This window comes from Neofelis nebulosa, chromosome 1, assembly GCF_028018385.1.
Source record: "Neofelis nebulosa isolate mNeoNeb1 chromosome 1, mNeoNeb1.pri, whole genome shotgun sequence".
Taxonomy (NCBI): Eukaryota; Metazoa; Chordata; class Mammalia; order Carnivora; family Felidae; genus Neofelis; species Neofelis nebulosa.
The window spans coordinates 243,065,286-243,079,009 of NC_080782.1; positions in this window are offsets into that span (position 1 = coordinate 243,065,286).

The window sequence follows — 13,724 nt, forward strand, 5'->3', positions numbered from 1 at the left end:
TTGTGAGCCCGAGCCCCACATCGGGCTCCAGCTCGGAGCCTGGAACCTGCTTCAGATTCTGTCCCCTCTCTCTCTACCCACTCCCCTCTCTCTCTCAAAAGTAAATAAACATGAAAAAAATTTTTTTACACAGCCAGCATGCTAAGCACCCTAGATGATTTATTCTTCCCCAACCATTCCAGACACTTCCAATAGACACTGACTTTGTTCTATATCCTCAAACTAGTAAAAACTTGACTTCCACTCAGTCTGGTGAGCTATTTCATTTTTAAGTCAGAAACTTCATATTTGGGTACACATACCCCTGGGATTTACAAACACTCTCCAAATAGTACAGGGGCAAAAACAGCTTTACCAGATCAGTTTCCACATCCTCAAGGTCAGCAGTACTCTTTCCTAAAATTGACCCGCCTGAGAACTCCTTAGGGTAAAGCTGTGCTTTCACATCCACCTTCTCCCACTTGAAAACAAAAGGCAGGCATGGTGCCCAATAAAAGGACAATTTGAAATACTGGTGTGAGTTTTAATGTAAATTGATGGCTCTTACGACTGAGTAAGAACTTTTTAAAGATTCTTTATTTTCAACAAAACTTAGGGATGTCAACTGATAAGTCCTTAAAATAACTTTTGATAACAGGTGGTGTTTTGAGTTGAATTTTGTCCCTTGCTCCTAAAAGTGTTCAGAAATCCTAACCCCCAGTATCTTACATGTGACCTTATTTGGAAATAGGGCCTTTACAGAGGAAATCAAGTTTTTAAAAGCTCACAAGGGTGAGTCCTAATCCAATAAGACTGCTCTCCTTGTCAAAAGGGGAAATTTGGGCACAGAGGCACACACAGAGGAAAAGGCAATGGGAAGACACAGAGAAGATGGCCACGTGACTGGGATGACGCGTCTACAAGGCAAGGAATGCAGAGGGTTACCAGCAAACCACAGAAGCTGGAAGAGGCGGGGAAGGATTCTCTTCTAGAGTCCGCAGAGAGCTTGGCTCAGCCAACAACTTGATTTCAGATTTCTAGCCTCCAAAACTATAAGATAGAAAAATTGTGTGTTGTTTTAAGCCACTCAAGTTTTAGCACTTTATTAAAGCAGCCCTAGGAGGGGCGCCTGGACGGTTCCGTCAGTTAAGTGACTGACTCTTGATTTCGGCTCAGGTCGTGATCTCATAGTTCTTGAGTTCAAGCCCTACATCAGGCTCTGTGTGGATGGTACAGAGCCTGCTTGGGAATCTCTTTCTCTTTCCCTCTCTCTCTGCCCCTTCAGAGCTCTCTCTCTCTCTCACACACTCAAAATAAATAAATAAACTTTTTTAGAAAGTTAAAAAAAAACAGCCCTAGGAAAATACAAACACAGATTTGTATGTATAGCTTTTAGCAGGTAATTTCCAAAGAGTTAAAAGTAATTGAGAAACTGCATTAAATGAAACTCCTACTTTTTTTATATAACCTATTTTGTTTTATTATTTTTTTAACATAATTTATTGTCAAATTGGCTAACATACAGTGTGCACAGTAAGCTCTTGGTCTTGGGGATAGATTCCCATGATGTGTTGCTTATATACAACACACAGAGCTCATCCCAACAAGTGCCCCCCTCAATGCCCATCACCCATTCGCCCCTCTCCCCCTACTCCTACTTTAATCTACTTATTTATGTTAACCAGTTTTCTCATCATTTACATCCATAAAACTGAAAGGGGGGAAAATAGAATCTGGCCCATTAGAGCAAAAATTATATTCATCCAAAGATTCATGAGCTACTTTTAAAATTCCTTTCTATGCAATCAAGTGAGATATTTTTATGAAATTCAACTTTTCAAAAATTGTTAATTGAAAATGTGTAATTGTTAATTGAAAATGAGCACTTGGGTGGCTCAGTATGTTGAGCATCCAACTTCGGCCCAGGTCATGATCTCACAGTTTGTCAGTCTGAGTCCCATATCTAGCTCTCTGCTGTCAGCACAGAGCCTGCTTTGGATCCTCTGTCGCCCTCTCTCTCTGCCCCTCCCCTGCCTACGTTCTCTCAAAAATAAATAAACATTTTTAAAAATGTGTAATATGTCGTATTGGTTTAGTAATTGATTAATAAAAATTTTTCAATTTATTTCATATTCACTGATACAAAATGTTTAATACTTAGTTTTATGGGCCTAGAAAATTTTTAATTTCAACTATTTATTCACATATTTTTGTGTTTTGTTGCAGAGCAATATAGTAGGATGATCAGTAAAAGACTTTTAAGAATGTGGAGCCTGCTTCAGATTCTGCGTCTCCCTCTCTCTTTCTGTTCCTCCCCTGCTCTCACTCTGTCTCTCTGTCTCTCAAAAATAAATACAAATTAAAAAAAATTAAGAAACAAAATCTTTTGGGGCACCTGGGTGGCTCAGTCAGTTAAGCATCCCACTTTGGCTCAGGTCATGATCTTACAGTTCCTGAGTTCAAGCCTTGTGTCAGGCCCTGTGCTGACAGCTCAAAGCCTGGAGCCTGCTCTGGATTCTGTGTCTCCCTCTCTCTCTGCCCCTCACACGCACACACTCTCTCTCTCAAATATAAATAAACATTTAAAAAAATAAAATATTTTGTTGCTGTTTTCAGAGAAAAAACACACCTATAGGCTAGTACTGCAAGTAGAGAATGGGAAGAAAGTGGTGCGGTGATTAACAATTTGTAATGTAGCAAATATCAGACCATATAATAAACAGCAAGCTTGGGAGAACCTTAGTGAGTTTGTTTAAGCAAACCAAAGAGGTAAGTTTGCTGTGAATGCTTCCAAATTCAGAGTAGATTAATAAATCACCCCTCCATCACTAGGTGGAAGAAAAGGACTGTTTGCTACATTGTCTAGCCCCTGTTTCGGTTCACCATTGAGGATGAACTCTATTTCTTCTTCTTCTTTTTTTAATGTTTATTTATTTTTGAGAGAGAGAGAGAGAGAGAGAGAGAGAGAGAGCGTGAAGGGCAGAGAGAGGGAGACACAGAATACGAAGCAGGCTCCAAGCTCTGAGCTGTCAGCACAGAGCCCATCCCAGGGTTCGAACGTCACCGACCGTGAGATCATGATCTGGGCTGAAGACAGTCATTTAACTGACTGAGCCACCCAGGCGCCCCATATAAACCTTTATATTCTTAAAATATATAATGGAATTATGTTATTCATATTGCTCTCACATTTGGCTTTTGCAATTAATAGTACATTATAGATATTGCTCCAGATCAATACAAATAGGCCCACCTACCTCTTTTTAATTGCTGCATAGTAGTCTATAGTATTGCTATGACTACTACCTTGGTTCTTCATTTGTGAGATAGGTATAGTGCTTATCACATAGGGTTGTGATGAGCATTAGAAGAGTCTATACATGTAAAGTGTTTAACATTGTTCTGGCACATAGAAACACCATTTAAGTTTTGGGGAACAGGGCACCTGGGTGGCTCAGTCGGTTAAGTGTCCGACTTCGGCTCAGGTCATGATCTCGCAGTTCCTGAGTTCCAGCCCCGTGTCGGGCTCTGTGCTGACAGCTCAGAGCCTGGAGCCTGCTTCCGATTCTCTCTCGCTCTGCCACTCACCTGCTCCTGCTCTGTCTCTCTCTTTAGAATAAGTAAGACATTTAAAAAAAATTAAGTTTTGGGGAAATAATTAAAAATAGATCTACATCATTCTTTTTCATGGCAAAGAGTAGGTATTCCATAATAAGTGTATTCCCTAATTTGTAACTATTTGTATATTGATTAATGTTTAGGACATTTCCAATTCTTTGCTATCACAAATTTAACTGCAGTAATTATCTGAAACAAAAATTCTACAACTTATCACTTCTTAATAATTTTTTACTTCTTAAATAACAACAAAAAATTATAAACAACCCGTACTGATGAAGTATGAGAAAAGATTTACTCTCATATATCAAGAGTTGTAGTATAAATTAGTAAATGAGTATAAGTATTAAAATTAAAATTAGCATGTACCGTGATCTATCATTCTAACTTTAGAACTCTACACAAATATATACATTTTTTTCAAATGTTGGATAACTATTACATTTCATGTACTAAATTAAATATCTATAAGAAAAATTCTCCCAAATGTATTTTTTTTCTCTTTCCAAAGTAGAACAGTAATTTAGGTTATTTGCAACCACATATGATCTCAGTTTTAAGAAATTGCTTTTCTGGAAAATTTAATTAGATTTCATATTACCAAAGCTACTAATTGAAAATATTACACCTTATTAAAAGACTCAGTTGAAAAATTATTTAGATCAGAAAATCTTGACAATGTTAATAATCTTTGAATGAGTGTCAAATTCTAAGTTAGTTCATTTATAACCTAGTATACCATAAAAACTAAAATCCAAAATTACTATTTATTTCCTATAACACATTCACCAACCCACTTATAATATTTTAGTAAATCTATGAAATTGTAGCAGTTGGTAGATACTAGGAAAGGAACTGAAGGGAAACCTCCCTTCCTTGATTACTCATCAATTCTTTCAAAGTTTTTTTCCTTTTGGGGCACATGGGTGGCTCAGTCCGTTAAGCATCTGACTTAGGCTCAGATTCCTGAGTTTGAGCCCTGCATTGGGCTCTGTGCTGTCAGCCTAGAGGCTGATTCAGATCCTCTGTCCCCCTCTCTCTCTGCCTCTCCCCAACTCACACACCCTCTCTCTCAAAAATAAATAAAAACATTAAAAATATAAAAAATAGTTTTTTCCTTTTCTTTTGAAAAAAATTGTGTACCTTTTCCTGACTTAAAAAATCCCTCATCTGTAAAAATAAGCTTCTAATTATTAGTAATATTCATGGTTAAAAAAGCAGACAAGAATAAAATATTTTATATAATAAAGCCTCAAACTGTTCTTCCTAAGGTCTATGCCATGAGGTTCTTTAATGGAAAAAATTACAGAGACCACAACCCTTTAATTCTGGAAAAGTCTGAAACAGAACTCCTCATGACATAGTTTACTCTTCAGAAAATAGAGTTTCAGGGGTGCCCGGGTTGCTTAGTTGGGTAAGCATCTGATTCTTGATCGTCTCAGGTCTTGATCTCACGGTGGTGACTTGGAGCCCCGCTTTGGGCCCCTGTGCTGAGTGCGGAGCCTGCTTGAGATTCTCTCTCCCTCGGCCCCTGCCTCCTTTTCCTGCACACACATGTGCGCACACACTCTAAAATACATGAAAAGAAAATAGTGTTACAGAGAAGTTCTTCTCTTCATATGTTATATCCTTTACATGTTGGACATGAAGAATTAATTAAAGGCCTAGAAAAGAAAACAACTTTCAAGAATTTTATTGTTGCTAGCTAGAGAGGCCCTTATTCTATATAACAAGTATAAATCATGCTTATAATTTTAAAGACTCTTGAAACCCTCCTCATAATGTTTTTTACTTACTAACATAGATGCTGAAAAGGGTTATGGGGAGATTAAAACTCTTGCAGTTCACATAGCTAAGTGGTGTTTGCTAATAGAGTCATTTTTTTTTTTTAATTTCAATAAAGCAGAACGCTAAGACAGATAGCCTAGACTTGTATATTACTTGATAACCCTTCCAGGGATGTTACTCTATATACTATGTCAGACAAAGTGGCTGCAGATTATGGAGTAGTGACTCTCACCCAGAGAAATGAGATGGAAAATCTCAATCTAACTGTCATTATTTATAGCTGAGCTGGAGACAATATGACTTAGGGACCGGGGGGTAAAGAAACTTATTGTAGAATGGATTTCACATAATAGCAGAGACATCATTCCCTTAAAAAGGATGTACGATGGAGAGGTACTACAATGCTTGACAAAATTAACAAAGATAGGATCTTGTTAGCCAGGAATGTCTCTACATGGAGACAAGTAAATTGTGTGGTAGATTATCAGCATTTGATTGATCTGAAAATACCTGCACTTGAACTTGGTACTTTCTTGATGCCAAGAAGCTGGAAAAAGACAACAAATCATACTTGGGTTTCTGTTAAGATGGGGAACTATCATGGGATGCTGGCTTCCCTCACCACCAAAATCAATTTTGGAAGAACTCTAAGCCACAAAAAATTGTCAGATATTACTGGGATAGGGGCACCTGGGTGGCTCAGTTGGTTGAGCATCCAACTCTTGATTTCGGCTTAAGTAATGATCCCAGGGTTTCAAGATGGAACCCCCTCATCAGGCTCTGCACTGAGCATGGAGCCTGTTTAAGATTCTCTCTCTCTCTCTCTCTCTCTCTCTCTCTCTCTCTCTCTCTGTCTCTCTCTCTCCCCCTCTGCCCCTCTGTCCTGCTCCTTCCCACTCTTTCTCTCTCTCTCTCTCTCTCTCTCCCTCTCTCTCTCTAAAATAACAAATAAAATGAAATAAAAATTACTGGGATCATCTTGCCACCCTTATAAATCATTTGACAATGTAAGAAAGGGTTTATTTTTGGGCTGTCTACTTTATTCCATTTGTTTATGTCTGTATGTCAGTACCACACTGTTTTAATTATTTTAATCTTAAGTGAGTTTTAAAAACAATTAAGTGTGAATGCCCTAGTTTTCTTCTTTTTCTATTGTAATGGCTATTTGGGGTCCCTTGAGATTATATATGAATTTAAAATGGGTTTTTCTGTTTCTTCAAAAATATTGGGTTTTGATGAGGATTGTATTGAATCGGTAAATCACGTTGGGTGATACAGTCATCTTAATGGTATTAAGTCTTCAAATGCATGAACATTGGATGTCTTTTCATTTCCTGATGTGTTCTTTAATTAATTCCAGTGAAGTTTTATAGTTTTCACTATAAAATTCTTTCACCTCCTTGATTAAGTTAATTCCTAATTCCTTAGTATTGTATTTTTGTTGATGCTATTGTAAATAAAATTGTTTCTTAATTTCCTTTTTAGATTGTCAATTGTTAGTGTTTAGGAACATAAATTATTTGTGTGTGTGATTTTGTATCCAACTACTTTCCTGAATTTGTTTATAAGCCTTGTTCCTGATTGGGGAGGGAAAATTTTGAATATTTCATCATTAAGTATGAGGTTAACTGTGGGTTTTTCATAAGTGGCTTTTATTATGTTGAGATAGTCTCCTTCTATTCCTAATTTATTGGGCTTTTTTATCATAACAAAGTACTGAACTTCGTCAAATGTTTTTTCTGCATCATTTGAGATAATGAATTGCTGTTTTTCCCTTCATTCTCTTAATGGAATGTATGGCATTAATTGATTTTCACATGTTGAACCCTTCTTAGTTTCGGGGATAAAATCCTAGCTGGTCATTTCATTACTCCTCTCAATATGTTGTTGAATTCAGTTTGCCAGTATTTTGTTGGGTATTTTTGCATCGATAGTCATAAAAGATAATGGTCTTTATTTTCTTTTCTTGTAGTGTCTTTGTTTGGCTATGTTATCAGGTTATGGTAGTCTTATTGAGTGAATAAATTAAGAAGTGTTTCCTCCTCTTCAATTTTTTGGAAGAGTTTGAGAAGCACTGGTGTTAGCTCATCTTTATTTATTTTTTTATTTTAGAGAAAGAGAGCATGAAAGTGGGGGGGGAGAGGGAGTCACCCCTTCTGCATCTTTCAAGTCCTTGATTATGTCACTAATTCCTGTAATTCTCATAGAAATGCAGTATCACTTTAGATTTACAATTTTTGTCCTAGATAGGGGCAATTCTAGTAGCTCTCCCTTGTTCTTTCCTACCAAAATAGCTCTCACTCCACAGGTCAGAGAACCAGTAAGGGGATTCAGCCAGTCACTAAGTATGTTATTCCAGTTATGTATTACAAAACTGGAGGTAAAACATAAGATGTGCTTGGGAACCCAGTGGGTCTGCAGTGTCACAGACCTGAGCTAAAAGTCCATTGATCATTTGACTTCCACAAGCCTCTGCTCTGGCTGACGGACTACAGTGACATACTGGCTTTCTCAGGATTAGTGTCCATTCAGAGCCAGTATCCAGTAGTCCCTGAAGGGTCTGATTATTTCCTTGTCCCCAAAACAGTTATTCTGGTAAAAAGCTATAGGTCCCCTTGGTGAAGCCTGGGAGAAATATTAACAGTATAAATTTCTGGCGGTGTACTAGGATCCTTCCTTACAAGGACCTGGCATCTCCCTTATTTAAGAGGTTAGGGTCTGTAATTAGCTCAAGTGTGAGAATTGATTAGGGCCTATGACTCTCTGATTTTATGATTCAGGTTAGACTTTCTACAATCGACCTAAAATTTTTCCAATTATACATATTGAGTAAGAATTTAGTAGGTTTTCTCTCTATCTCATTTTTAGGAACATCATGATCAGCTAGCCAATTCCATATGTCTGCTAACTCCATATGAGTTAGACTATTCTGACTGCTGCTTTGATTCTGTAGCCCATTACAGTAAACAAGTTCATCTTGCCCTTAGCAACTGAATGCCACCGCTTGGCCCCTCCCACCCAGGATCCAAATATTTCCATTGCATTTAAGTTTCCCCATGCAATGACTACAGATCCCACTGGAGGGTCTGGCCAATAGAGAAAAGTGATCAGAGAGCTCTTCGAGGATGCCAGAGCTCCCTTCACAAATATATTGTGAAATCATAGGATAGGTGAAAGGTCTGTTTTCTGGGCCCTCCCAGTGTTGGTGAGTAAATCTTAATAGACAAATTCACTCTAGCATTCTAATCTCCCTAAGTCTTTGTTGTTGTTGTTTTTATTAATAATGTATTTATTTTTTAATTTACATCCAAGTTAGTTAGCATGTGGTGCAACAATGATTTCAGGAGTCGATTCCTTAGTGCCCCTCCCCCATCGAGCCCATCCCCCCTCCCACAGCCCCTCCAGCAACCCTCAGTTTGTTCTCCGTATTTAAGAGTCTCTTCTGTTTTGTCCCCCTCCTTGTTTTTATATTATTTTTGTGTCCCTTCCCTTATGTTCATCTGTTTCGTCTCTTAAAGTCCTCATATGAGTGAAGTCATATGATTTTTGTCTTTCTCTAACTAATTTCACTTAGCATAATACCCTCCAGTTCCATCCACGTCGTTGCAAATGGCAATATTTCATTCTCCTTGATTGCTGAGTAATACTCCATTGTGTGTGTGTGTGTGTGTGTGTGTGTGTGTGTATATATATATATATATATATATCACATCTTCTTTATCCATTCATCTGCCGATGGACATTCTAATCTCCCCAAGCCTTCGAATCCCCTCCTTTACATTAAACTAAGGCAGAGCTGGTATTTGCAACTCACTCACTATAGACCACCTTTGGGTCCATGTTTTAGCCGAGCCACAAAACAGAGCCTTTTCTAACTCCCCAAGCTGCAACGTTAAGTGCAGAATCTCTGCTTAGAGCCTACATCAATAAATTAAGCCTGATCCAACCTGATGTTCTTTCCACAATTTTCCCACACTCTTAGTATCCATTCTCACACTTTCCCCCGGATTTCTGTCTATTTAAATTAGAAAACTCAGGGAGTTCTTTTAGAGTGCAGTGCACCTCCTCAGGAGCCATGCTTTGTACCTCCCCAGGTGCTGGAACTTGAGTCCAGTTATGGGTCCAGAAGCAAAGAGTGGCCTTGGGGGTGGGTCCTGAGAAGCAGCACTGGCTTACACGGCAGCTGTCTCCGGGGAAGCCACTACAGTTTCCGCAGGCAATGCAGGTTTAATTCTCTCAGACAAGGAGTGAAAAGTCCAATTCCACTGTGGGCGAGGAGCCTACATCCCCTGGGTGTGTGAGGTCTCCATGGGTCGAAAAAGACTCATCGTCCTGTCCCTGCCTTCATCAGGTCTTCCCACACATCCTTATTCCAACCAGCAGTATCCTGTTCTTCCCAAGCGGTGACCTTGCTTTAACAGCAGACACACTGCAAGGCTGGAGGTTCGACTTGTATTGTAGTTCATCCAGTCACAGGATGAGATTGTACATTTCAGTAATCTCACCCCTGTGGCTACAAGAGACAAGGGTCTCCTTCAGGGCATGTGTAGGAGTCTTCAGGTTATTATACAGCTCTTGAGGTAGGGATGTGAATCCCTGAACTCATCCTTTTCCTTCACTACTTTGTCCAGTGACATTAGGAGCAACGAGTCAAATCTCATTGTACTCATTGGTTTTTCAAAAATTCTCATAGATATCATACACACAGTCACCTACCTCCTTGCTTCTCATAAGCAATTGATTAGTTACAGTATCCAGTGGAGATATTTTGTGTATCTGTATTGGCAGATCGCACCTTGAACTGTTAGTAAGCTCTTTTTAGTGATTAGCATCTTTATATCTAATTAGATAAGAGAGCCATTTTCAGAAAACCCAGAACCAATTCAGAAAACTCACCCTTGGGGCACCTGGGTGGCTCAGTCAGTTAAGTGTCTGACTTTGGCTCAGGTCATGATCTCACAGTTCATGAGTTCAAGCCCTGCGTCGCACTCTGCACTGACACCTCAGAGCCTGGAGCCTGCTTCAGATTCTGTGTCTCCCTCTCTCCCTGTCCCTCCCCTGTTCACGCTCTGTCTCTCTTTCTCTCAAATAAACATTAAAAAAGGAAAAAGAAAACTCCCCCTTAACATTCTGTTCCTCTAGAACCATTCTTCGTCCCAAAATCTGTATTACTCAGGGTTCTCTGGAGAAACAAAAGCAATGGAACGTATGAAGAGAAAGATTTTAAGGAATTGGATTATGAGACTGTGAGGGCTGTTTAAATAAACAAAATTCAAAGAAAATTTAAAGATCTAATAGGTTTTATTCAAAGACTCATAAGTTGGGCACCATCCCATCCAAGGAGATGTACAAAATGAGAGGATTTTATAGGCAGAAACAGGCTGAGATAAGGAGATTAATTAGCAAAAGAAAAGATTGTTTCAGGCGGGGTTACCTTCTTTTAGGGGGAAAAACAGGGAGTCTTGTCATGCAGATTACCTCACTAATGCTATCAGTACCTTCCAGGTTGATGGGTTTAAAACTCCACCCCTGGGGCGCCTGGGTGGCACGGTTGGTTGGGCATCCGACTTCGGCTCAGGTCATGATCTCATAGTCTGTGGGTTCGAGCTCCATGTTGGGCTCTGTGCTGACAGCTCAGAGCCTGGAGCCTACTTTGGATTCTCTGTCTCCCTCTCTCTCTACCTCTTCCCGCTCACACTGTGTCTCTCTCTTTCTTTCAAAAATAAACATAAAAAAATTGTTTTAAAACTCCACTCCTGGGAGAACCTGAAAATGTAAGTCTTAAACCTTGTGGGGCTTAGCAAAAATGACTCCACTTTGGACCTGTTGTTTCATTTTAACAAGGCAGAAGAGTTCCAAGATCTGCAGGAGGCAAGCTGGCGATGCAGGAGACCCCATAACATAGTTTAAGTCCAAGTCTGAAGGCCTAAGAAGCAGAAAAGACCATGGTGTAAGTCTAACCCAAATCCTAGAGCTGGAGAACAGGAAGAGCCGATCACACGAGATCCAACCAGAGTCCTAGTCCACAGACAGGTGAAGACCAATATCCCAGCCTGAAGATAGGCAGGTGGATCAAATTCTCCCTTACTCTCAGCCTTTTTGTTCTATTCAGGCCTTCAATGTATTGCATGGGACCCACCCAACTGAGGAGCGCAACCTGCTTTACTCAGTCTACTGTTTCAAATATCAACCTCAGGGCACCTGGGTGGTTCAGTTGGTTAAGCGACTGACCCTTGATTTGGGCTCAGGTCATGATCTCATGGTTTGTGAGTCTGAGCCCCGAGTGAGGCTCCATGCTAGCTGTGCAGAGTCTGCTTGGGATTCTCTCTCTCCCTCTCTCTGTGTGTCTCTTAATTGATTAACAAAATATCAATCTTATCTAGAAACACCCTTAAAGATGCATTCAGAATAATGTTTAGCCAAATGTCTGGGCACCCTATGGCCGCAACGTCGATACATTAAATCATCACACCCCAGCTTCCACCCCCCCAAACACTTCTGATGATGTGAAAAGCATCTAATTCCTTGTACTGAATCCTGTATCAGTGACAGTTCTGATAAGAAACATGGAACATTGAAATTCAGTAACTGGAGGATGTTTTATAAAGGTAATATTTTAAAAGATGAAGAGAGGGGTGCCTGGGTGACACAAACCGTTAAGTATCGGACCCTTGATCTCAACTCAGGTCATGATCTCACAGTTCACGAGTTGGAGCCCCACATCAGGCTGTGCCCCGATGGCACAGAGCCAGCTTGGGATTCTGTCTTGCCTTCTCTCTGCCCCTCCCCTGCTCTCGTGCGTTCCCGCGTGCATACACTCTCTCTCTCTAAGTAAATAAACTTAAAAATGAAAAGCAAAAGATGAAGAAAAACTACAAGGTAAAAGAAAACCGGGAAGGATCGTGTAATAAATAGAGCTAGGCACTACGTGTGCCCTGAAGAAACTAGCAGAAGGGGTAGTCGCTGTCACTAGCTCGACCCCAAGACCTGACCTCTACTGCCCACCTGTTTGTACTCACCAACCTTTGTCTTACATTTTTCCTTCAGCTCTTCCTTCCAGCTCATCTCTTAACTGAGGCAGAGGACCCTACAGACATGGAATGCCATGATAGAAACTGAAACGACCCCTCAAGCAATACTGACTGCCCCAAGGAAGAACTCCAGGGGCGCAGACTACCCAGAACAGTTTGAGCTTAACCCCTAACTCGTGCCTGCGCAGATGGACCTCAGTAACCTCTGGAATAGCCAACCATAGTCTCTACCTCGTTCTAACACTAACATCTCCTGTGGGACCCAAGGAATTTAACAAACATCCCCTACCCCTGGACAAGCAGAGCAAGACTGACTCCATTTTGTGCTACACCCACCAGCTCACGTATAACCCCCACATGACCTACTTATTGCTTAAGACACGTCCCCACCCTAGTCAAGCCGCTGAGCACACCCTTACTGGAAACTGGCTCATAGAGGAATGCGGAACCCCTAACCGCCAAAGAATGTAAACCCCGCCTTTTGCCCGCCAAACTTGCGCGCCAATTCTGACCAGAATGATAGGCTAGTTCAAACAGTTACTATAGGGTAAATTGTAATTCAATTGGCCACCTGCGTGTGGACTGACATGACTATGCAACTTTTCTGTGTGTGTTACAATCTCATTGGCCACTGGCCCCTATAAAACTGCCGCTTAACCTAGAGGTCCAAGTCCCTGCTCCGCTGTGTGGGGTATACTTGGGCCCAAGCTCGAGCTTGCAAATAAACCCTCGTGCGTTTGCATCGGTATCGGCTCCTTGGTGGTCTCTCGGATTCGAAATTGGGGGCATTACACTCCACCCAAGGGGAAGCACAGGCCTCATTTACGTAACGTGCTATGTATTCATAGGCATGTTTCTTTAAGGTGCACGTGTGACCTTATGTCTGCCTCTACATGTGATTACAAGGCTTTTCTGTCTAAATATTCATCCTAACCCTACATAAAAGAAAGTTATTTGGGATGTCTGGGTGGCTCAGTCAGTCAAGCATTCCACTCTTGATTTCAGCCCATGTCATGATCTCACCAGTTCATGAGTTCAAGCCCCATGTCAGGCTCTGCACTGACAGCACGGAGCTTGTTTGGGATTCTCTGTCTCACTTTCTCTCTGCCCCTCCCCTGGTCATGCTCTTTGTCTCTCAAAAACCAATTTAAGGGGCTCCTGGGTGGCTCAGTCAGTTAAGTGACCGACTTTGGCTCAGGTCATGATCTTACAGTTAAGTGTGGGTTTGAGTTCTGCATCGGGCTCTGTGCTGAATGCTTGCTCAGTTCCTGGAGCCTGCTTCAGATTCTGTGTATCCTTCTCTCTCTG